The sequence below is a fragment of the Phlebotomus papatasi genome, chromosome 3 (assembly GCF_024763615.1).
Source record: "Phlebotomus papatasi isolate M1 chromosome 3, Ppap_2.1, whole genome shotgun sequence".
Lineage (NCBI taxonomy): Eukaryota > Metazoa > Arthropoda > Insecta > Diptera > Psychodidae > Phlebotomus > Phlebotomus papatasi.
The window spans coordinates 67,185,691-67,209,343 of record NC_077224.1 but is presented as its reverse complement, the minus strand read 5'-3'; the positions used below and the strand labels follow the sequence as shown (position 1 = coordinate 67,209,343).

Genomic DNA, 23,653 nt, shown 5'->3' with positions numbered 1-23,653 from the left:
TTCTTAAGAATCCCATGTTTTTTTTAGTGATTGTTTACCTTGTCGATAATTTCTTTCAATAACTTAGAATTAATCAAGTCGATACAAAATCAAATATGGTTTTCTGATTCGTTAGATTAGAGTTCACGAAATAAGACCCATTTTCCTGTTCTAAATAAATTCATAATTGTCTTACAATGTGATTTTACTTTAGGTGGCGAAAAGTGCTTACATGGCCAAAAGGGCTGGCTCTACCCTAGCTAGTTATATTAAATTTGATGCACTGGTGAATATTTCCCAAATTTTCTGTATATTCTTTGAATACGAATCCGCTATTTATTTTAGAATTTTACAAAGATTCTTTTCTCCAGAAATCCTTTTATTAAAAACGACCACTTGGGGTAAAAAGTAACAAAAGGTATAGAGCAAAAAGTAACAAAAACCGAAACAATTTCTAATGTCCCACGGTGAAAAGAAACGTCAATGCTATGTGTCGCAGCTTGTTGTTTGCATTGGTCAATCGATTTGCAGTCTTTTGTTTGTATGTGTTTTTTTTTTTGCAAAATAGCTTAAAATGCGCTTTTCTCGCTCAGATAGAGAAAACGGGGTTTTACAAAAGTGTAGAAGAATAAATTTCCTATGAAAATATGTAATCTAGGTATTTTACTTAAATGTACGGAATCCCGTAATAAAGCGAATCAAAATGTGATAGTAAGTATCTTATGCCTGATACTATTTGCCCCAGCATTTTTGAGAATGATCACAAAATTACCTTTTAGAAAACGGCTCGATAAATATATTTCCTTAAAAAATAGAAGAAAATGACTTTCACAGAGTTGTAGAGCGGTAAAAAAATAAAAAATAAAATATCCGTAACTTAAATGTACGTAATCCCGTAATAAAGCGAATCAAAATGTGATAGTAAGTATCTTATGCCTGATACTATTTGCCCCAGCATTTTTGAGAATGATCACAAAATTACCTTTTAGAAAACGGCTCGATAAATATATTTCCTTAAAAAATAGAAGAAAATGACTTTCACAGAGTTGTAGAGCGGTAAAAAAATAAAAAATAAAATATCCGTTTTGTGACTTTTTTCCCCAGTCTCCCCTATACATTCAGGCGTATTCAAAAATTATTTCATAAAAATTGACTCCTAATAGGCAAACTTGCATGATTGTATGTGTATAATTCCGTCAGGTCGTCCGAAGTGTATAATGCCGGGATTGAGTGTAACATGGGGCAATAAAAAAAATATAATTCAAGCTCAAAGCACATAAAAGTAATTTAAACTATTTTTTTTTGAAATCTTTATTTAAAAATTATAAAAATTCAGCCCTTGAAACCTGGGGTGACATGATGACTTATTTTCGATACTATTCACTGTCGATTCTGAAATATTTAAACGATAGCTGTACTTTCTGTGAGTAATATAGATATTTATCAACAGCCACATTCTTTTAAGAATGTCACAATGAATGGTTCGGCACTGCGCAAAAAGTCGACATTCACTTAATCTAACAGATATAGATTTATCGACACAATCGATTTGATAGTATCGAAAAGTTATCATTCCAAAGCTGTTTTCGGAGACCTTTTCGAAAACTTCTTACTTTTTTGGTGACCCCAAATGGGACCATCTGTCTCCGTATCCAGATGAATTTTTTTCCTTAATTAAACACTTTTTTCGGACTACTAAACTGTTTATTTTTCAAGAAAGGTACGCTACCCAGTGACCTCGGCGAGGTTTGCTCTGTTACTTGACACACTCCTTGAATTTAGCTATACCCTTTTAGTAGTAAAATTTTCCACTTTCCCCCTAATTTTACTCGACATTATTTCCTAGAAAAGTCGCTAATTCCCGGAATTGCTCTTTAGTAGTTCAGGACCTTCAGGACGAACTTCACGATAATGATCGTCTGAAGATGATCGTTAAGTGTCTATCAAAATACTCAACTTTCGAAATACTTTCCAAATTTTTAAGGGTGTCTACACATTGTAAGAAGTTTTCGTTAAAAATTGCTCTTTTGAAGGAAATCGTCCGCACTGTTGTAGGTAGAAATGTCAAAATTCTGTCAAAAATGCGATTTTTGACGAAAATTGCACCCAATGTGTGAAGCCTTTATGAAAGAAGAGAGTGTATAATAATTTAGATGGCCAAAGATCGTACATCGTACACTTTCTTGATCGTTTGTCATATCCTTCTCCCCACTTGCCAAGGTTTTATTACTTTTACCACTCCGAAGAAAAAGCAATCTTTAAAACTTGTCAACGTAGATCACCTATACTTTACGAGTTTTCCAGAAATAGTGGGTGCCTTTGTTTTTTTTAATTTCCATCGTCATTTTACGACCTATCGCGAGCACCTGCGTTTTAATGGCTGCAAAGTGTTCATTACCCTGAAGGGCTGTTAATACCTCCGAGGTGTTTCTTTGTCTCTGAGCTATAAATTTCATGAGGACTATTTGCATAGAAAAACTCTCTCGTGGTGCTAGACATCATCTATCATGTCTTTTCTTGATATTTCACGAAGGAACCAACGCGATCATGAATATTAGAAATCCGATTTTTGATGCATAAAATGCGTTACAACAACTTTGCGGTGGACCAGATTATTCACAGTAGATTCATCAGAACAGGATAAAAAAAACAAATATTTTCTGTTACCTGATCTGATTAATCTGGTCCTTAAACGATGGATTTTTTCTTGCCTTGACAACTTATTTTACAAGACGAAACGTTGCGTAAAATACGCCGGAAGTTTTTTTTTCTTTTCGGAAAATTTCTCAAAAATCCATTTTTTAAGAATCCTTCGTTCAATCACAAGTAGTACAATTTAACTGCTAACAGGATTTTCTTTGACTTATGAATCTACTCTGAGTAACCGTGCTTACTGCAAAATATTTTTTTTTCTTCAAAAAAACGTCTCCTAAAAACAGGTCCAAACAGCTGAATTTTCAAAATTTAAAAAAAAAAAGGGGTGGCAAAGCGTCCCAGGCTTTGCGAAATGCTTCGAACTCGTGACTTAGATGCTATATCGCAAAAGTACTTTCGCATAATTTACCGTTTACCGATTGTCAACCGATCTGAACGGACTCATAAATCACTCAAAAATCCCCCAAAACTGTTTTAAAAGTAATAGAATTAATTTTCTCATAAAAATTAGTTATCGGTTATGAACCGGTTCAAAACCGATTGAATCCGGTTTAGTTTTGTCGGAAATTCCAAGACCTTTCCAATGATCCCAAACATGACCCCATTTTCTTGATAAATGCGCTCTCTAGTGTCTTTTTTAACCTTCGACCTTGTAAAATCGTTATTAAGAATGATTAAACGGTATTCTCGCATATGGACTAAATGTTCGCCTGGGTAATATCTAAAAAATATTCAAAAATGAAAAAATAGCACGACGCGTTTTCGAGCAATCCCTAAAAAAACATAGTTTTGGTTCGACGGTAACCATTGGAACGATCCTTGGGTCGACTTATGGGGGGTCCCCCGGAGGTCCCAAGTCGCTATTTCTAACCGTTTGGCCTCTAGAGCTGGCGAAAGCCGGACGTGCAGAGACAGACGGACAAACAGCGTGACGACGTTTCTCAGAAATCGTCTGAAACTTGAAGATTTGTTGAGAAAAGTGGTCTCCGGAATTCAAGAGATTTTAACAAAAATTATCATGTAGTAAATTCCGGGATACCGTGAGTGTTTCATATGACACTTTGTATCAATATCAAAAGCTCATGAAATACTAAAAAAAAGGCGAACTTAAAGCTGTGAATTTCTTATGTGAATAACTCATTAATTTTGAAATTCAAACCCAGATTCCACTCATACCCTGTGAACCAAGAAGATTCCATGCAAAAGCAAGAAAAGACTATATTTGACCATTTGAGGAACGCTTGGAATCCGATCCGAAAGCTTTGAGAAAGATTAAAATTTTCTCTGCCGATTCCTTTTTTCTCGAAGCTCACCGGTTCTCATTCATATTAAATTAACTAAGGGAAAAAACAATAAAAAAGAAACTTAGAAAGGGAGGAAAAAGTGTGGCGATAAAACGGAGGAGGGGTTATCGAAAACCGGAACTTGATATCTGTTACGATTTGAGTTCTAGACCGGTGAATAGTTGAAAAAAAGCGAATTTATACCCATGCGGTATTCTATCTTTTCATATTTTCTTGTTTTCGTCTATTTTTTATATCACAAAACGCTTTTCACATTATTTTTACAATATTGTAATTAATTTCTCTATACACTAGCATCATCACATTCAAACGCATTTGAACAGAAAGCTATCAAGTTTTTAAACATAAAATTGTCGTAAATTGTTAGTTTAAGGTTATAGGAATTAAAAGACCGATTTAAGGAATTTGAAAGAAAATAATTTTACCTCAGAATTGTGAGATAGGTACATCAGCATAATTGTATGGAATATTCAGGCCTATAACGGGAAGTGGAGCACTTTTAAAAATAAGTTTTTTTTCTCCTAAATGTTTTCAAATGCATTTGAGTCTTAAGATTGTCAGTTTCATCATTTAGCTTAATTGATTTGTGAAGCTAAATTATATCATGGTAAGGTCCAGTTTAATTTGAAAATAGGAGAAAAAGCCGTATTTCAAAGGTGTCCTAATTCAAAGATGCCGCAACTTTCTCCTACCGAATTTATAGAAAAATTTTGATTTCACCCACATGAGAAATCTCACCTTTTTGGGCCTTAAGGGCATTTTAGCTGAGATTAATGCTTTCAACAAAATCGATACAGACGAAGACACTAATATATAGAGAACAGCGGATAGGGGTGTCTGTTCTGATGGTTCTGGATGCTTTCAAAAGAAAAACCACAATCACTTGGGGTAATTCAATATTCCAGAACTACAAGTACCACTGTCTTGGGATAGATTTACACAGCAACTAAACAAGTTTCCAAAATCAACTTCCCCTTTTATAATTTTTCACTAAATATGTACAAGCAGCATATGCATTCTTCGGCGATTTATCCTTCTTTGTTTACATAAGTGATCGTGGTGATTATTTCATCATTTCCTTCTTCAAGATTTTCTAAGAACACCGAAATGATTTCTAGGCAAAATATTGTGGCCTTACTTGAGGCGATAACTCACATTTTAATTGCTATCCCAAAATTAATATGGTCATCTATGGTACAGTATTCTCGGATTGATCGCGCTCTTCTGGAGTGAGTAGAGTGAGAAAGGCATTCCAATTTTTTTCTCCTGTTTATTTTCTTAAAGAGTTACGAGGGGGGAACATTATGATTTCGTTCAGTGGATATGATAGCATTACTATTTTACGATTCTTTCTAAACGTATATTATTCTGCGGCACACAATGCGGCAATTGTAGTAACTATAGGGACATTTCACAGCAATAAATTTTGGGAATATGGGTAAAATATTTTACAAGTTGAAAATTTAAAAATTAATTGAATATCTTTTAAGATGAAAGAGTATGAGGTTTCTGAAACCACTTAGATTATCTACATGAACCTCCATAAACTTCTGTAAGTATCCCAATAAGAAAACTTGAGTTAAGGAAAAAGCCAAAGGGAATTTGGTGTTTTTCTAAGGGATTTAAATTTCCCGGAATGATTCTTTTAGAGAAATTTTCAATCAAGAAAATTGATAAGTATCAAGAGGAAAACACTTGACTTGGTCAAACTTAAGTATTTTCTTAAAAGATGAGTGATTAAAAGAGCTATCACATTATCAAATTTCTCATTAAATTGTTTTTAAATGAATTGTTTAGTAATTGTTTCAATTCGTTATTTTATTTTTTGGATCTTTTGAAATCATTAATGTGCACTAATTTATTTTGCAATGTTGGTAAAAAAAGCCAGGCCTGGTTGACAAAACACATTTAAATATGGTAAAAACCGCTTAAATATGGTTGCTCAATAATTCATAAATTAATTTTAATTGAGAAATTTAGGGTGGTAAGGAGAATTGGGGCATTTTTAAAATAGGGATTTTTAACCTTCGTCAAAAACCGCTTGTCGATATTTCTCTTCATATTCTCTCCAGAAGTTATTATACGGACAGATGGACGGAACGGACGGGACGAGTCGTCCACGAAAACCGATTTTTATTTAGCACATTTAGGGTAAATGTCCTAATTCAGAACCATTTCCAGACGCTTTAACTTTGACAGAAGATTCAACACTTTAAGTTTAATTTTTTTTCTAAAGAGAATTACATAACTTTGCTCCTTGACTCTTCTAGAATGTTACTGTTTAGTGAAAATTCTTTAAATATAATTTGAAAACTACTTGAATACAAGAAAAACACACAAGTGCAAAGTGCTTCTATTGGAAACAAATTAATCTAAATGGAGACAAGGGACATTTTCTAATTGGAGACAAACAGTGTAAGTGAAACCGCGACGAAATTCTTCCAAAACTTAATTGAGTTGCTCCTGAGTGCAGGATTTGTTCTTATTCCTGGTCTTTTCTCCTTTACCAAGTCTAAGAAAATCTCTCCAAAAATATCATATTTTCGGGGTTTCCTATTGAAGCATTTGCAGACACTTCAGAAAAACCCTTTTTGTTCACGAAATGGGTAATTATTTCATTTGAAAACTTCTCGTACCGTTAACAATAAAGATTAGCACTCAATTTAACTAAAATTAGCTAGAAATATGACATAAATATTAAACAAAACGAATAATCAACAGAACGCTAAAGCGGTCTTCAAATTCAGATTGATATAAATCTCTGATAGAGATCTTTAATTTTAAAGTGTAAATTTTATTCAATCTAAACTAAAACGCAAAAAAAATCACAATAACACAACAAAACTGAATTTGCCAAAATTCTTAGTTTTTGAAACTCATTTTGATGATTTTTGTTTAAAGATATTTTAAAATAATGATGATATCTCGTAACATCTAAAGTGTCATTCAGAATGGTAAACTACTAATGTCATCAATTTTTAAATCTTTACACTTCTTTTTGGCAAAATTAAATGCTAGATCAGATAGAAATCTTGTAATCTAATTTTTCTGTGTGCTTTATCTTATCGAAATTTAATTTAATTCACATTTGCCTCACAAAACTAATGAGATCTGTATAGGTAAAACAGTTACCATAAGCTCGTACAAGCTTATCACTGGATTTAAATTATAATTTGTTGTCAATAGTGACAGGATTTCCAAATAATTGAAGATTAAAATTATTGAAATTAATGACCCAAAATTATCAAATACTCCAGTGACCTGAATCACCTCATTGTTTTACTGCTCGAACTCTATCAAAGGCACAGTATATAATAATCCCTCTATTTTGAGTTACATATTTCGACGTTAAACTCCCAAGGGGTAATATTTTGGTCGAATTTGGGAAACCTAAACTTATGAGTGTTTTGACGTAACGGCTATTTGTCCATTTTCCATCTGGTAATCACGGAATCTAGAGATCAAACTGTTACTGTGTTATCACACTTGCGTATTAAAATTTTAATATGATTCACATTAATTGTCGCTGGTGAGAGTCCAAATATGTAATTTGTGTGTTTGAATCATTTTATATTCAAAATTTGATCTATTTGTTGATAAAAAGGTAGACTTGGCCCGCAAAATTTGATATAAATTGATTTATAGCATTAATGCGAAAAATTAATGCGATTTTCTCTTTAATTTTTTAATGTGAAAAATATTTATGCTTTAAGCTGTCTATACACTAGGAAAAATATGGATGAGTGGCCCTTCAATAATACTATTGATAAAAAGCTTCAATTATTGAAGAGAATTATTGAAGAAAATGCCTCCACACAGGAACTAAATACGTTTCAATATTGACAGTTCGTGTCATCTCTCAAGTTTTCTTGCGGCTTGAGATTATTTTTCGTGAAAATTTATTATTTGGCTGCTGGAAAAGCGTGGAAAGTGTTTGTTGAAGTTCATTGAGATAGTGTTTAGTGAATATTAGTGGAAAATTGTCCAAAAGTGCGAAGGAGAAGTGTTTTCGAGAGATGTTTTTTGTAGTGGGATTCAACCAAGTTTTACTAGAAGTTTTCATTCGTTTTTTTTTTTAATTATTGGTAGTAAACCTCTTGTGCATCACTGTAGAGTTATTTAATACCATATTCCAATTTCCAAAATGATCCGACACATATCCGGACGACAATAAAGTTTTTCAGAACTTCGAGACATAAAACATAACCTCAAACTTTGCTCAAAATAAATTTCTGAAAAGTGTACAGCAGCAGGAAAATTCTGTAATTCACAAGAGTGAAAAGCATCAGTGCGATGTGTTTGTCGTTCTAGAGAAGTGGTGCAGCAGTTTGAATTGCTGACTGAGGGATTTGCTAGCTGTGCTCAGTGTCCTTGATGGAGGTATTGAAGTGCTGAAAACCGAAGATTGTAACAATCTGACACCAGCTGCCGGAGCCGGACGGATGGATGCTGCGAGTCCAGTGTCGGCTGAGAAGTTAGCCCACATCGTCCTGATGATGAAAAAACGCGAAGTTTTTCCCTGATGAGGCAGCTGAGGGACATGTGGCTGCTGTGAGTCCAGCCTCGGCTGAGAAGTTATCCTTGATCACCCTGATGATGCAAAGACTGCGAAGTTGTCCCTGATAACACTGTAGAAAGTGCCAGTGGGATGCAGGATCCAACAGTTGGTGGTTTAAATACATCCGGATGTCTTTAGTTCCACATCCAATAAACATTCTCTTCATTTAGAAATTGAGGGACCCTCATATCCGGCTGTTGGATTATATATATTCACAAGCAGGGACTGTTCTGACTTGTAAGTGCTTCTGCTGCCCAAAGGTTCATGGATACACTCAGAAGCTCTTCCTGAGATTCACAGAAGGGAGTTGCAGACAGATTATGGATACGACTCTGCTTCAGAAGTACAGAAAAATCTCAGAGAAACAAAAAATTATTGTATGTATAAAATTGTGAAGACTTTTTTATTTAAAATTTTTTTATTAAAAAATAAAATTAACAAAAAAATAAACAAAAATCTCTTTCTTTTTTCCAATATTGTGTCACTTCAACTGTGGCTCCCAGTCTCTTTGCTTGATAAGATCTCGCGCCTTATCTATTCCTTGATATTTTCCTTGTCTGTCAGCCAGTGTTCAGGTTTATATTGAAGAGATCCACGGGTTGCGTTCCAACTAAAAAACTCACGGGACCTGCTAATGCAATAGAATGTCTCACTTCCATCCCAATTCAATTCTTTACCTTGATCTGTTCTCCAGCTGGATGCTGGGATTGAGATCTGCTTTGTCTCAGAAGCCTCAATCCATGTCCAGATGCTCAATTTACCCCCAATTTATATCTGAACAAAAACTTTCACCAAAACTGGGGTAAATTCCACTAGGAAGTCACATTCCCTGAAACACACTTTTTTTCTTTTTGAACTTGCACCAAAATCGACAAATAACATTTTTCGAATATTCTACAACACAAAATATTCGAATTTGCGTGAAAACGAAAATTAATATATTGAAGAAAATATCTAATGAACTTGATATCGACCATTTCTTCCATATTCCACTTCAATAATATTATGGAAGAATAATATTGAAGATATTTGTCTCAATGTGTAGGGGTAAACAATATTGAAAGACAATATGGAAGAAAAGTCATCCATATTGAAACGAATATTGAAGAAATTGCCTCCACATTAGACAAATTTTCTTCAATAATCCAAATTCATGTCCATATGTTTTGCTAATGTGTAGGCAATTTTCATCAATATTAAATATTTATTGCAAATATTGATGAAATTTTCTCCTAATGTATAGACAGCTTTAGGTAATTTTTGCAGGCCAAGTCCACTTCTTTATCAATAAATAGAAAAACCCCAAATATTAAGTGACTCAAAAACACAAATAACATATTTGGACGCTCACAAGCGACAATTAATGTGAATCACATTAAAATTTTAATGTGCAAGTGTGATAACGCCGTTAGAGATAGAGACTTGTGACCTTCGGGGGCCTACCCATAAGTCGACCCAGGGACCATTAACATGCCCCTCATTTTTTCTCCACCCTTCCCCTTCCATTCCCAAACTGTGTTTTTTTGGGATTGCTCGAATATGCGTCTTGCGATTTTTTTTTCATTTTTGGATATGTTTTAGAATAATTCTTGATAACGATTTTTCAAGATCAAAGGATAAAAAGGCTCTGGAGATAACATTTCTCAATCGAATGATTTTGTATTTGGGCTTGTTGGAAAGGCCTTGAAATTTCTAACAAGTTTGAACCGGTTCCAAACGATTCTGAACCGGTTATGAACTGACTTATAATCGGTAATTAATTTTAATCATAAAATTAATTTTATTACTCTTAAAACTTTTGTGGCATCTTTTGAGTGATTTATTAATCGGTTCAAATCGGTTTAGAATCGGTAAATTTATTTATTTTATTATTTATGTAGTCATCTAGTTAACGTAAAGAGCTATCCAGCATTGCTGGGTAATAAGTTGGCGAATGGAGGATTGTCAAATTGATAAAGTGCCTTACTGGCAATAAATCGTTGTAACCGCCTCCTCTCCATCCTTTATTTGTCGCCAATTTTGAGGCCACCGTGCCAAAATTAACCAGGACCATCGGCCACCATAATTGTAGCTGCAGAATATAAGTTAAATGGATTATTGCATCAAAGTCACGAGTTCGAGCATTTTGCTAAGCTGGAATGCTTTGCCTCCCCTATTAGTTTGTTTTCCAATATTATTCAGAAACTCATTATTTTCAGCCATATGAAAATGTATGTCCAGATGAAATGTGTGTTATTAATTTCTTTCAACGGGTTTTGAATGGCACAGGTGAAACATCCACGGGGAGCGTAATTTTCTAGCGAGTTAGATAAAATTGAATTGGTTTCGAAATTTTTAGAATTTATGATGAATGTGACTGTGAATTGGTAGCGGTATGATTTATGAATAGAATGATAAATATATAGGGGATGAGAGAAACCCTCTCGGAAGAGATTGAATTCCTTGAGTTTATGGTAGACTAAAATTAATGTGAAACACTATTTTTTATTTAAGTTTATTTCAAAATTATGGAAGTTTAAGAGGTGTATTTTTCTTAAGTGATTGAGATAAATTTGTATTCAATTCTAAGTTCAGTGATCACATGAAGTTTTAATTGATGATAAACTGGTAATGAATTTGTAATGTTGATTGTTAATTCAATACAATATTAAGTCACTTTTACGCGAGTTTGAAGCAATTTATGAATCGTTTCTTCTTGTTTGTGAAGCGGTAATAGATGAACAAGGATGGCGAAATTGAAATCCACGAGCTTATAAATATAATACCTATGAGCTAGATAACTTAATCTATCCGAACAGATAATGCGAAATCAATTTTCACAGCACTTGAGTCCTAAACTCATGTTTGAGGAGACTGAAGTTTTAAGGTGAATTTGAAAATTCTGTTAAATTTACTCACATTTAATAAATTATATTTGATTTATTCATGTCCTTTTCTTTAAATTAGTGCAAATTGCAAAATTTACAGATGCATAAATTGTTTAATATGTATAATAATTATCAATATCAACGACAAAAGGGGTGGCAAATCAATGCATGCATTGCGAAATGCTCGAAACTCATGACATAGATGATATACTTGAAAAGTTGTTATTTTCGCATCTTTTATCGCTTATAGATTCGTAAATGATTTGAACCGATTCATGTATCACTCAAAAGTTTGGCAAAAATAGTTTTAAGAGTAATTTACCGGTTCATTACCAGTTCACAACCAATTTGAAACGATATATAAATCACTCAAAATATTGGCCAAAATACACCTCAAGAGTAATATAATTGAATTTCGGATAAAAATTAGTTACCAGTTATGAACCGGTCAGGAAATCCAAGACCTTTCCAAAAAGCTCAAATATGATACCATTCAGTTAAGAAATGCGCTCTCTAGGGCTTTTTTACCGTTTGATCTTGAACAACCGTTATTAGAAATGATTCAATGGGATTTTCGTATAAGAATGATATTTCTATCTTTTTTTCACCGATTAATAAAACACTCAAAAGAACTCCTAATATAGCTTTAGAGTAATTTAACTGATTTTCGGATAAACAAAGCGTCCGAGTAAATAAAAATATTGTCGAATTAGATTTGTCTATAAATCATCTCAAAACCATCTTGAAGTTGAAAATTGTTCAAGAAGAGGGTTTCAAAAAGTCATTAACCTTTTAATTAATTAATTGACCAAATCGGGTGAAAATAAGACATTTGACCTTGAATAATTCAAGATGGAGATTTTTCCGGTGAAAAGTGTCAAAGAACGAAATGTTCAGCTGGACTACCTCCAAACCATTTCCAAAAATGAACGAAATCACCAGGGCGAATTTTTTGCAAAGTTAGAAAAACCTCATTTTTGACATATTTTTGGGGGATAGGGAATGCATGAAAGGAGAGGTAGGGGAAATAAAGAGATTAGGTTCGAGATACTGTGATTTGAGGGGGGGGGGGTCATCGAAGACAGGAAGTTGATATCTCTTACCATTTGAATTTTATATGGGTCAAAAGACTGAAAAATGTGAAAAACAGTATTTTTAAAATTACTTATTTAAATAGTTTCATACACATACTTATCTGAAATTCCAATGCCTTTCCGGCCTTTCCAATGCAATGAGGCAAAAAATGACCGTATTCGACTGGGAAATAATGCTAACGAGAACTTTTCTAGCCTTTGATTTTGAAAAATCGTTGTTACCCAGGGAGTAACAACTATCTGAAAAAGTTGGAATATTCAGCATATTTTTTCTGAGTTGATCAGCTAAAATATGCTGAGCGGTCAGCAGTTCTCGAATAAAAAGCGCTAACTGAATTGCGCATGTCGTATTCAGCAAAATAATGTATAGTCAGCAAAAAATACTGAAAATACATGTTCTCAGTTGAATTGAAATCGCTTGGTATTTGGTTGTCGCTGGATGGAAATAATTTAACGGTATTTTCGTAACGTATTTAACGGTATGATTTAAGAGTATTCTCCCAAAAGTCATTAGTCCCTATTTCTACCCGTTTTTCCTGAAGAGGTAGTACCATAAAAATGGACAGACAGACAAACAAAGTAGGGGAAAGTACTCTCCCTTTGAACATTCTTGCCTTCGAATAATGTGAATTTTCTTTTATGTTTCTTGAGAGACTTACATAAATTATCACATAATTTTCAATAATTTATAATAAGCTAACTAATATTTAATAGAAATTGTTTAGGGTAAATGTCCTAATTCAAAACCATTTCCAGACGTTTTAACTTTGACAGAAGATTCAACGCATTAAGTTCATATTTTTCCTGAAGAGAATTACATAAATTTTCTCCTTGACTCTTCTGGAATGTTAGTCTGTCTGTGAAGTGTTAGACTGTTTAGTGAAAATTCTTTAGATATAATTTGATAATTTCTTAAATACAAGAGAAATACGCGAGTGTAAAATGCTTCTATTGGAAACAAATTAATCCAAATGGAGACAGGGGAAAGTTTCTAATTGGAGACAAACAGTGTAAGTGAAACCATGAACCTTGTTGAGTTGCTCTTGAGTGCAGGATTTGTTCTTATTCCTGGTCTTTTCTCCTTTACCAAGTCTAAGAAAATCTCTCCAAAAAAAAATCATATTTGCGGGGTTTCCTATTGAAGCATTTGCATTTGACAAATTTGACAGCATTTTTGTTCACGAAATAGGTAATTATATCATTTGAAATCTTCACGTACCGTTAACAATAAAGATTAGCACTTAATTTAACTAAAATTAGCCAGAAATGTGATATAAATGTTAGACAAAACGAATATACAACAGTCACCTTATTGTGTTTTTCATTGGAAAACAAGATCGATCGATGAAAAATTCGATGGTGAAAAGGTACACATTTAATTTTTCTGAGAAATTAAAATTTGTGAATATGAATGGATTTTCGCTTTATTTGGAGCAAAATTAACTAAATAATGAAACTGTGGTATAGAAAATATATAAATATAATAATTTAGTACTGTATTTATCGTGAAAACAATGACGTTTCCATTTGGAGTAGCGAAAAATCTCCATTTGGAGTTGGTTTTAATTTAGCTCAATTTACCCTAATTTTGTTAGGAAAAATAAGAGAAAATTCACATTATTCGAAGGAATAAAATTTCGAAGTTAGAGTAATTTCCCCTAACAAGATTTCTGACAGAAATCGTCTGAAACGCAAAGATATGGGGTAAGCTTTCAGGTTTCGCATGCACCGCGGCTTCGAACACTTTATGTTTTTCCCATATATCCTTGATGAATCTAACCTAGTTGCAATATATTTTAATAGTTAGTCTTAAATCGAAGTGTTCGAAGCCTGATGGCCTATCCCTATTGAGAAAAGTAATTCCTTGGGGGAAGGTGGAATTGGGGGGAGGGGGGGTGAAAAATCGTGGAAATGTATGTAACTACTCTTTCTGTAGAGTTCGAGCAGTAAAATTATTGATACAGTAACTTATGTGGTTTTTGTGTGGTTTTTTTGTGTTACGAAATGATGTTTATAGAGAGAGAGAAAAAAAAGGAAAGAGATTGCAGTTGGGGTTTTGCATGGTTATGACACCTATATTATTTTGTAGCAACAAGACTGAGAGAAATATGACAAATTTCTGTAAAACTGACAATGTTCAGCAGTGATGTTAATATAGTGTTTTTTACTGTACCAACATTTGTGCATCTGAAATTGAAGTTTCTGAATATAGCCTTGAGTTAAACTGTACAAACATAACACAAAAACTTTTTCCTATAGATTTCTGTATTTTAGTAATACACATATCCATTGGGGAAAATGTTTAAAATTTTACATGAAGTTATATAGTGTGAATTACAGTGAATAATTTTCATGTTTTCTTCAGTTGCACAAATTGTACAAGTGGGAAGTGTTGTGACATCGAAAACGGAATTGTAAACATGACTTTTTGTTTGTTCATCAAGTTTTAGAAGTTTAAATAAAATTGCTGATGGTCTGTGATGTTTAAGTTTAGAGGTAAAAAGTTTGTCTAACATTTAAATGTAAAAGAAACATTGGAAGGAAATTTTATTATTGAATTATTCATTTATTGTTAATTTGACATCAGGGTTTTTTGTTGCAAAATATACAAAGAGCTAAAATTTTATTGATGAAATAATTTTTAAAAAATAAATATAATAAAAATATTTTCCATTGGAATTTTGATAGTTTATATTGGCAAAAAAATGTTTTTTTTTACTTGTTCCAGATGCAAATTTTAAATTATTTTCAATAAATCTTGTCATAAATAAATTGAATTATTGCATAAAAAAGTAAAAGCATGTGTGTCAGATTCTGCAATGAAATGTATTCTCTAAATTATTTTACCGAATTATCACCCCGATAAAATTAATTATTCAGTGTTATATTCCACAGCTTGAAAATTATTAATTTGTAGGATTTTTGTTTATGTCAAATGAAATAGCCATAAACATGCTTTAACACTTTAGCCCAAATTAATGATGGAGTATACGTATGATTCTCTTTGACATGCAACAACATAGGCCTTTACAATCAATTACTCATACAGTCAATAACGTATTACCAGATGAAAATTATAATTTACGAATATGTAAATTGCCAATATGCTTATTGGTTGTTTTTCAAAGAATAGGGGAAGGCTTTCAGGCTTCGCACACACTCTACCTTCGAATATTTCATATTTTTCTCATGTTCCTGTAATGAATCAAGTCACACATTTCCTGAAAAAAATTAGGTTAGATTCATTAAACGCACACGGGAAATATTTGAAATGTTCGAAGCCAGAGTACACACGGCTCTTCGTTATCCGGCACTTCGTTATCCGGGTGACAGCTGCCAAACGCTGGCGGTTGATATATTCAAAACGATTTTTTTTACGAAGCATGCATTTTGTCCAGAGTGAATAATTGTGTTATTTTCATGTTATCAAAGTTTTTGACACACAATCGTGCTACAAAATGAAACATAAACACACCACAAAGAAAATTCTGTTGTTTTTCGACAGAAAACAAATTCCCACGGCAGAAAATATAAAAAACGTTGACCAGATTAAAAAAACCAAAATGTCATTTTGTCCCACGTCAGCCGGATAACGAAGAGTCGAGTGTATGTAATAATAAATAATAATAATGGTGGCACAACGTTCCATAGAGGAACTAGGCCTTCCCACAAGGGGATTTCGGGACATCCATTACACTGTGCAACAATTTTAAGCATTTTTGTCCCTGAGCATTGTCTTTGGATCTAAAGATCTTTAGATCCAAAGACAATGCCCTGGTTCAAATGTCAAAATGTCAAATGATTTACGAAAATACTTATCATTTTAATTTCATTTTGTTTTTGCGCCTGGAATCTAGGCAAAACCCGTATTTACCGTTTTTTGATACTTGGGTGCCTATATCTCCGATTCTTCTGTACCGATTTATTTCTTAATATGGGAACATTTGTTCTCCTTTACATGCCCTATAATCTTTGGGACTGATGGAGTTCGTACAACTGACACCAGGGGCGCTGTAGTCTCATATATGTCAGAAAAAATCGAAAAATCGAATTTTATGGCAACTTTAATCAAAAATACCTCGAAAACTAGGACTGTCCCTAATAATCTGTTTTGTGAGTTTAATGCAGAATTTTATTAGCTACATTTTCATCCATGTACAATTTTTCTCTCAGATTGTTTTTTTTTAACCTCGAAATCGAGGTTCAAATGAAAATCGAACACTTTAGCCAACTAGAGAAAATCTGCACAATTTCGGATGTTAATATTTGTTTCCTGCCGATTAGGCAACACATTTTGATTCATTCAAATGAAACATTATCAGACAAATTATTATAAACATTTTAACCAAAAATTAGGACATTTTTAATATTATTATTTATGATCGTGAGATCTAACTATATGTCCACTGAGTGAAATCCGAAAAAGTTAAAATACCATTTATTTTTGTTTATTTTACCCTGCAGTATTAATCCGAAATCGGTGTAAATATTATGCGTTTTAGGTGTATTATGGGTTAAAGTTACCCTTTTCCATGTTAATTGTACACTTCAAAAGGTGTAAAATTAACATTAAAATATGTTGATATATTTTTACACCTAAAAAGTGTTAAAGTTACGAGGAAAAAAGTTAATCGCACCCCCTTTTTTTCTCAATGAGGGATGAGGTTGTCAGTTCCATGCCCGTGGAATCAAGTGCAGTGAAGCTCATTGGATGCAATCCGAATACCTTCCGCCAGAAAAATTCCTGGTGAACTAAAGGGGATTGAACCCGGGACACTTGCATCATAGAGCGAGTGCTCTACCATTTCAACCATTGAGTGCCCATGTGTTATATTATACGTTGTGTTATAGCCAGAGTATGTGCCAAGCTTGAAAGCCTGAAGCCCTACATACTTTTAATTTTAATTTCAGAAAAAAAGTATAAAATGCAATATGGAGCCTGATTGTTTTGGTGTGGAGTGGAAAAAAAAACATTTCATACTTTATTTCAATAAAGTTTATTGCATTTCATTTTATTCAATATTATTTATTCAATATTCAAAATTAGTTTTCTATAAGCGTAGCCAATAAAACTCTATAGCAGTGATAAAATTTATTTGTATTTGTACTTGAGAAACTTCTCATAGTCTCTTGAGACGTTCAAACACGAAAGTTAGAAAACGTTTCATGTCTTTAGCAGGTTTCTTCTTACTTTTGGGTTGAATTGAATTTATTTATCATTTCTTTATTTTAACCCATCCTCTATGAGACATGCGTCGACATCAATCTCGAGGACTAAACTTCACTAAACATTTTTACTTTTACCTTTTCATTACGAGTTTGAATCGTGACAGAAGTGCAAGGGGAAGATTTTTAGGCTTCGCACTTATTCTAACCTAGTTTTTTAGGAAATGTGTGAGTTAAGAATAGCTGCTAAAATATATTGCCACTAGGCTAGATTTATGAAAGGCATATGGGCGAAATATGAAGTATTCACTGAGAGAAATCCGAAAAAGTTAAAATAACATTCCGGAAATGTTAATTTTACCCTGCAGGATTGATCCGAAATCGGTGTAAATATTACCATTTTTAGGTGTATTAGGGGTTGAAGTTACCCTTTTTCATGTTAATTTTACTGTTAAAAAGGTGTAAAATTAACATTAAAAAATGTTGATATATTTTTACACCAAAAAAGTGTTAAAGTTACGAGAAAAAAGGTTAATCGCACCCTATTTTTTCTCAGTGTTTGAAAGCCACAGTGCGTGCGAAGTCTGAAAGCCTTCCCCTATATCTTGGCGTTTCAGACGATTTATATGAGAAATCTTATAACGTTGTCAGTCCGTTTGTTTGTCTGTATGTTGCCACCTCTACAGGCCAAACGGATAGAGATAAAGACTTGGGACCTTTGGGGACCCCCTCATAAGTCGGTCAGATCAGATTTATTAAAAGAATATGGCAAAAATATGAAGTATTCGAACCGAAATTGTGTGCGAAATCTGAATGCCTTTCCCTAAACACTTTATAAATAATCTTGGGTCTGTTTTGTTACTAGAATGCAAAAGTTCATAAATACGATCAAAGATTAGGATTCTTTTTATGGATTGTGTATTATATAAACTAAGTTGTCTTAATAACATTATTTAATACGTTTTCTTTAAATACTATACAACCTTAATTGGAATTGTTGGATGTAAATTGTCATTGTGTCATTTTCTACACGGTGAATTGAATGAGTTTCTAGTTTAAAGCTATTCATTTTAGAATATCCGTCTATTTAGGCCCCAGGAACGGTAATTTAGATTGCTAAATAATTGATTTAACACAGCTAAATAAATTCGGTATTAGTGATATTATGGCCTCTATGGAGGAATCTAAATGTTTAGGATAGTGCCCTGATGCAAATATTTATTATATGGATCGCTTTTAACTGCATATTAGTAGAATAATGGGAATATAGATCTGGGCCCTTATTCTGCTGTGAAACGCAGATTTATCACTAATTTCGTGATAGTGCTTGTGTGTGTGAGGCTGGCTTCGGCCCACATTAAATGAAATTGTGAACAAAATAATCACTGTAAAGCACACAAACACCTTTCACGAGACTAAAATTGTTGTCCTTTGACTTACCAACTAAGAAAATTCGCGATAAACTCTGGAGAAATCCGTCAACTACATTTAACTCCACTGCAGTTGTCAATCTTGAGCACACTCTTGCTCTCGCTCGCACTCTCTCATTCGCTCTTTGGCTGCGTGATGAAATTTCAAAATAATTACCGTTGGACATTCTATTTCATAAATTTAGCCAATTTTAATAAGTTTTCTTGCAACTACTGTGCCAAGCAAGAAAATTAAAATTTTCAATGATTTTCTCTTTTAATCTATAGTTTTCACTATGTGTTTCTGTAAAACCTCGAGAAATCACAGGCAAGGGGGAAATATTAAGTTGGAAATGGTGTACAAATTTTGAAAGTAATTCATATAAATTATGAATTGTCGCAAATATTTTAGACGGATGTGTCAGAATTGGTATTCATAAATTTAGCAGTAATTTTTTCACAGCATGAAACTTATGCTCTTGAGTATGTCGCTGGAAAAAAGAAGAAAAAACACGGAATTGTAGACAAAGTTTTGATGGGTATTGTTTATGAGTGATTGGTCTGAAATTTCGTAGATTTTGTGAAAGAAAATTTGTTTTCCCGGAGTAAGTAGTCAGATCGAAGCATCTACCGTCGCCACCATCGCAAAAGTTAATTACAAAGTCACCCATCCGGCAAATTTTGCTGAATTCTGTAGAATTTACTCTAAGATGGTTCCGATGGTTTCGATCATTGCATTGTATGAAAATACAATATTATAAATTTTCGCCACTTTCCACAAGGTATTGTTCTGTTAAAATAAGCTTGGCTTATTTTCTTTGAAATTATTTATCAACTTGGTGGAATTAACCATGATTTTCATAGTTTATATTTTAGATAAAAAATGAACACGGATTTGACCTTTGACTCCTTCTCCTTTATTTACAAAATAACAATGTTGTTTACAAAACATATTGTCACAAATTAGGACTTTTCTTTTAACATACATTAACGTTGAAATCGAAACATAACTACTAATAGGGAACTTATATGGAAAATTGGAAAACTTGGGAATTATATATTTCTTAAAATTAATAGAAAGAATATTAATAACTATTTCTTTGCGTTAAACAGCAATTTTCCACCTCAAATGCATTTAATTTTTCATCTCGGGACCTCCAGGAGCTCGCGAGATAAAATTTGCGTGATTTTTAAAATAACAGACATTTTCACGATTTTTCCTCACTACTACACATGCTATGTCGCTGAAAGCGCCAAATCTCCGCGCACACAGAGCCAAAGCTCTGTGTATGATGTGTATTTGCATCACGCAAAATCGTGATTTTTAGGCGTGATAAGCTCCGTTTCAACAGCAGAATAGGCCCACTGATTATTGTTGGCTCGGCAACGAGGGCCCTCAAACTAAAATTTTTAAATTAATCAATTTCGAGAATAATCCACGGCTTTCAAATAAATTCAATGCAGTTCAAATAAGTTGAGAAATATCCTCTATATTTACCCAGAGAATTAAAGTTTTGATTTTGCAATCTATGAAGAGGAATATTTATCCAGAAAAAGGGGACTGGAGCGAAATAGACTGCACGTAAATCTGTGAGTCAGTTTATGTGGGGACATAGTAGGATGATCTCGAAGGACCAAAAGTTATTATCTTTCATAGTGCATCTAAATTTCATTCTGCCTCTATTTTGTATATTTGCATCTAGTGCATATAGTGAATGTCGTTGTTTAAGATGAAACAAAACACTAAGTAGATTGAGTGTTACCAAAACACGAAACGAGTATTGACATAATGCAAATTCAACACTCGAATAAATCAGCTCTTAGTCAGATAAGGGTTGGGATCACCCTCAAGGATTGTTCCAACACTCTATCAAGTTATTCACAACCCCCATTGAGTGTAATGATGAGTTGAGCCTTTTGAAACCTCTTGAAATAAAAGTGTTTTTATTAAAATTTTTATTTCCTGCAATCATTTCATTATTATTTTTTAATACGATGTGATTTTCATGCATTTAAATGAAGAATTAAACTGACTCTATTATTTACAAAAACACAAATCGAAAAGTAGATAGATCTTCTATTTTATTTTTCAATTTGTTTTTTCTTTTTTGAATTTCTTTACTAAATTTCTTTAAGTTATGTATATTTGTATTTGAATACGACGTCATAATTGTGAAACACTTGAATATGACTCACACTTTTTTACGAAACACTCATAATCACATTTCCATATAATATTTCATAAAGTTGTTCTTGCCAAATGAAAATTATCTCGACTGAAGTATATTCTTAAATCGAAAACGAATATATTTCAGCGGAGATGAAATTTTAAATTGAAATACATGAAATAAGCGTACTGATACTTGCTTCGGCGAACACAGACCAATGTTAATCGAACACTCGATATTACGACTATTTGTTTATTGGGTGTTGATATTATACCCATTACATAAATATTTGGCTTCTACTAACACTTACATGCTCTGATATGATAAGCGTTCATTCAAGTCTGATTGAGACTTGTTACAGCATTAATTTAAAAGAAATGAGTTGATTCAACAAAAGAAAAATAAGGCTTGAGTTTATTAACAAGTCTCATTCCGTATAGCTTTTGAGATCATGAATATGATGAATCGGCAGCAAAGCATGATATTCGCAAAGAATATTTATATTTCGAGTGTCCTCAATTTATTGAGTCGGTAAAAGATCATAAGAAATGTTTATATAACGTTAGCTGGGCATTTTTGCCTTAATGTGCCCTCAGTTTTGGCTTATATAGATCACATTTTGTGCCTATTGCATTGAAAAGAAAGTCTTAATTTATATTTCAAAGTGCCCTCAGATTCGGTTTATTTCATTGAAGCAGCATAAGATCATAATTTTTACTATTATTTCCAAAGAGTAGATATCCGATAAATATTCTTAATGCTTCTGCCACATCTTTTAGATCAGGAAAATTTCATAAAGTCAAAATTCACATTTCTTTCCTTCTTAAAAACCTATCCTACTCTCTTTCTTACTCTTCTTCTTCTTTTGAACATCACATCAAATTAAATTTAGTTTAGTCCAATTATGAGACTGAAAGAGTTGGACAGACAGAGGCAAATCTTTTAAGAAAGAAAGGGACGCGAATTTTGATTTCATTAAATTATACCGAGCTAAAAGGTGTGCCAGAGGCTTTACACCCAAAATTCAATTCACAATCGAATTTTCACGCATTCCGAGTTGCAAGCACCCGGAATTCCACGGATTTCGAGGTCCCTGTAAAGAAACTCAGCTACCATAAACTTATCTGGGCTTTTCATTGTTGGATATGTTTTAGAGGTTTTAGGGATTGTCCAAGCGGACACTTCGTTTGTATACGAATATACCATTGAATTATTTCTAATAACAATTTTTCAAGGTCAGAGTTTAAAAAGATTGCAGCGAGCGTATTTCTCAAGCGAAGGGGTTCATGTTTTGGCAACTCTGAAAAAAAAAACAGTCTTGTTAACTCTTTCGTCTCCTTTGGAACTCTGGGTATCCATGGAAAAAAGATTTTTTTTGGACTACTTAGAATCGATAAAAATCCGATTCTTGTGGTTGATCATAAACTATAAGGATGTCCAAATTTAGGATATTTTTTTCATGATCCCAATAAACTCCTGAGCTAAGATATTTTTGGTCAAAAATCGCGAATTTTCGATTTTCTGCTTCCTTGTAGATATTGTGACTTTCTTGATATTTCTGGACCAGAATAAGGAGAAACCTCTCGGGGCCAATAAGTATGATAACTAACATTTACAGATTACATAAATTCGAAGAACAATTTTTTCTTAAATTTTCAAAAAACTTGTTTAAACTTTATGTGTACTCTCGTCCCCAAAAATCTAGAGGTCAAATGTAAGTTGTGAAATGTCAAATTTAAATGAATTCTCAAATGTAAATGTGAAGTTTTTCCTGTTTTTCCTGATTTTAATGAATTCTGATTGTCGATGAAGTGTTTTTTTTGGCTCTTGAGAAAGCTTAATGTGTCTGCAATAACATCGTGTTGAGAGAAAAATGTATTCTAAAGTGTTATTGTGTGAAATATTTTGAGGAATCTGTTGGTAAGCAGAAACTTGGTGTATTCTTGACCACTTCCTGGACATCTCAGAAGATACTGGTCAATAATTCTTCTTATTTTAGTGATCAACCTTGTAAAGGAGTCATTTGCAAAAGCATCATATTTGACCATTAAGACTTACAATAAAGTAAGTTTTACTGAAATTCGTTCGCTGGATATGTTGTGGTCCGGAAAGAGTTAAACGAACAAATGGATTTTCTTCAAATTTTGTCAAAATAATGTTATTTATCAATTTGACAAAACATTTTCTTATTATATGAAAACATACCCTTTTGACAAACTTTTACATATTCTGTATGGAAGAACATCCTTTTGACAAATTTGTCTTGTTAATTTGACAAAACTATTTTTTCAGAGTAGTTTTGTAGTAGTAGAAAAGTGTTGGAATTTCTGAGAAAACTGAACCGGATTCAATCGGCAAGGAACTCGGTAATAAATCGATAAGTAATTTTTATTCGAAAATCAAAGATAAATGATGGGAAAGTTCTTTTACTAGTTTGAGGTATTTTAGTTAAA

The 23,653-nt window shown here is 33.0% G+C and overlaps 1 protein-coding gene across 1 annotated transcript in view; it reads left to right on the top strand.

Moving 5' to 3' along the window:
- Nucleotides 1–23,653, top strand: part of LOC129807263 (RNA-binding protein 5-B) — a 98,226-nt gene that overhangs the window by 8,972 nt on the left and 65,601 nt on the right. The window lies entirely within an intron of this gene.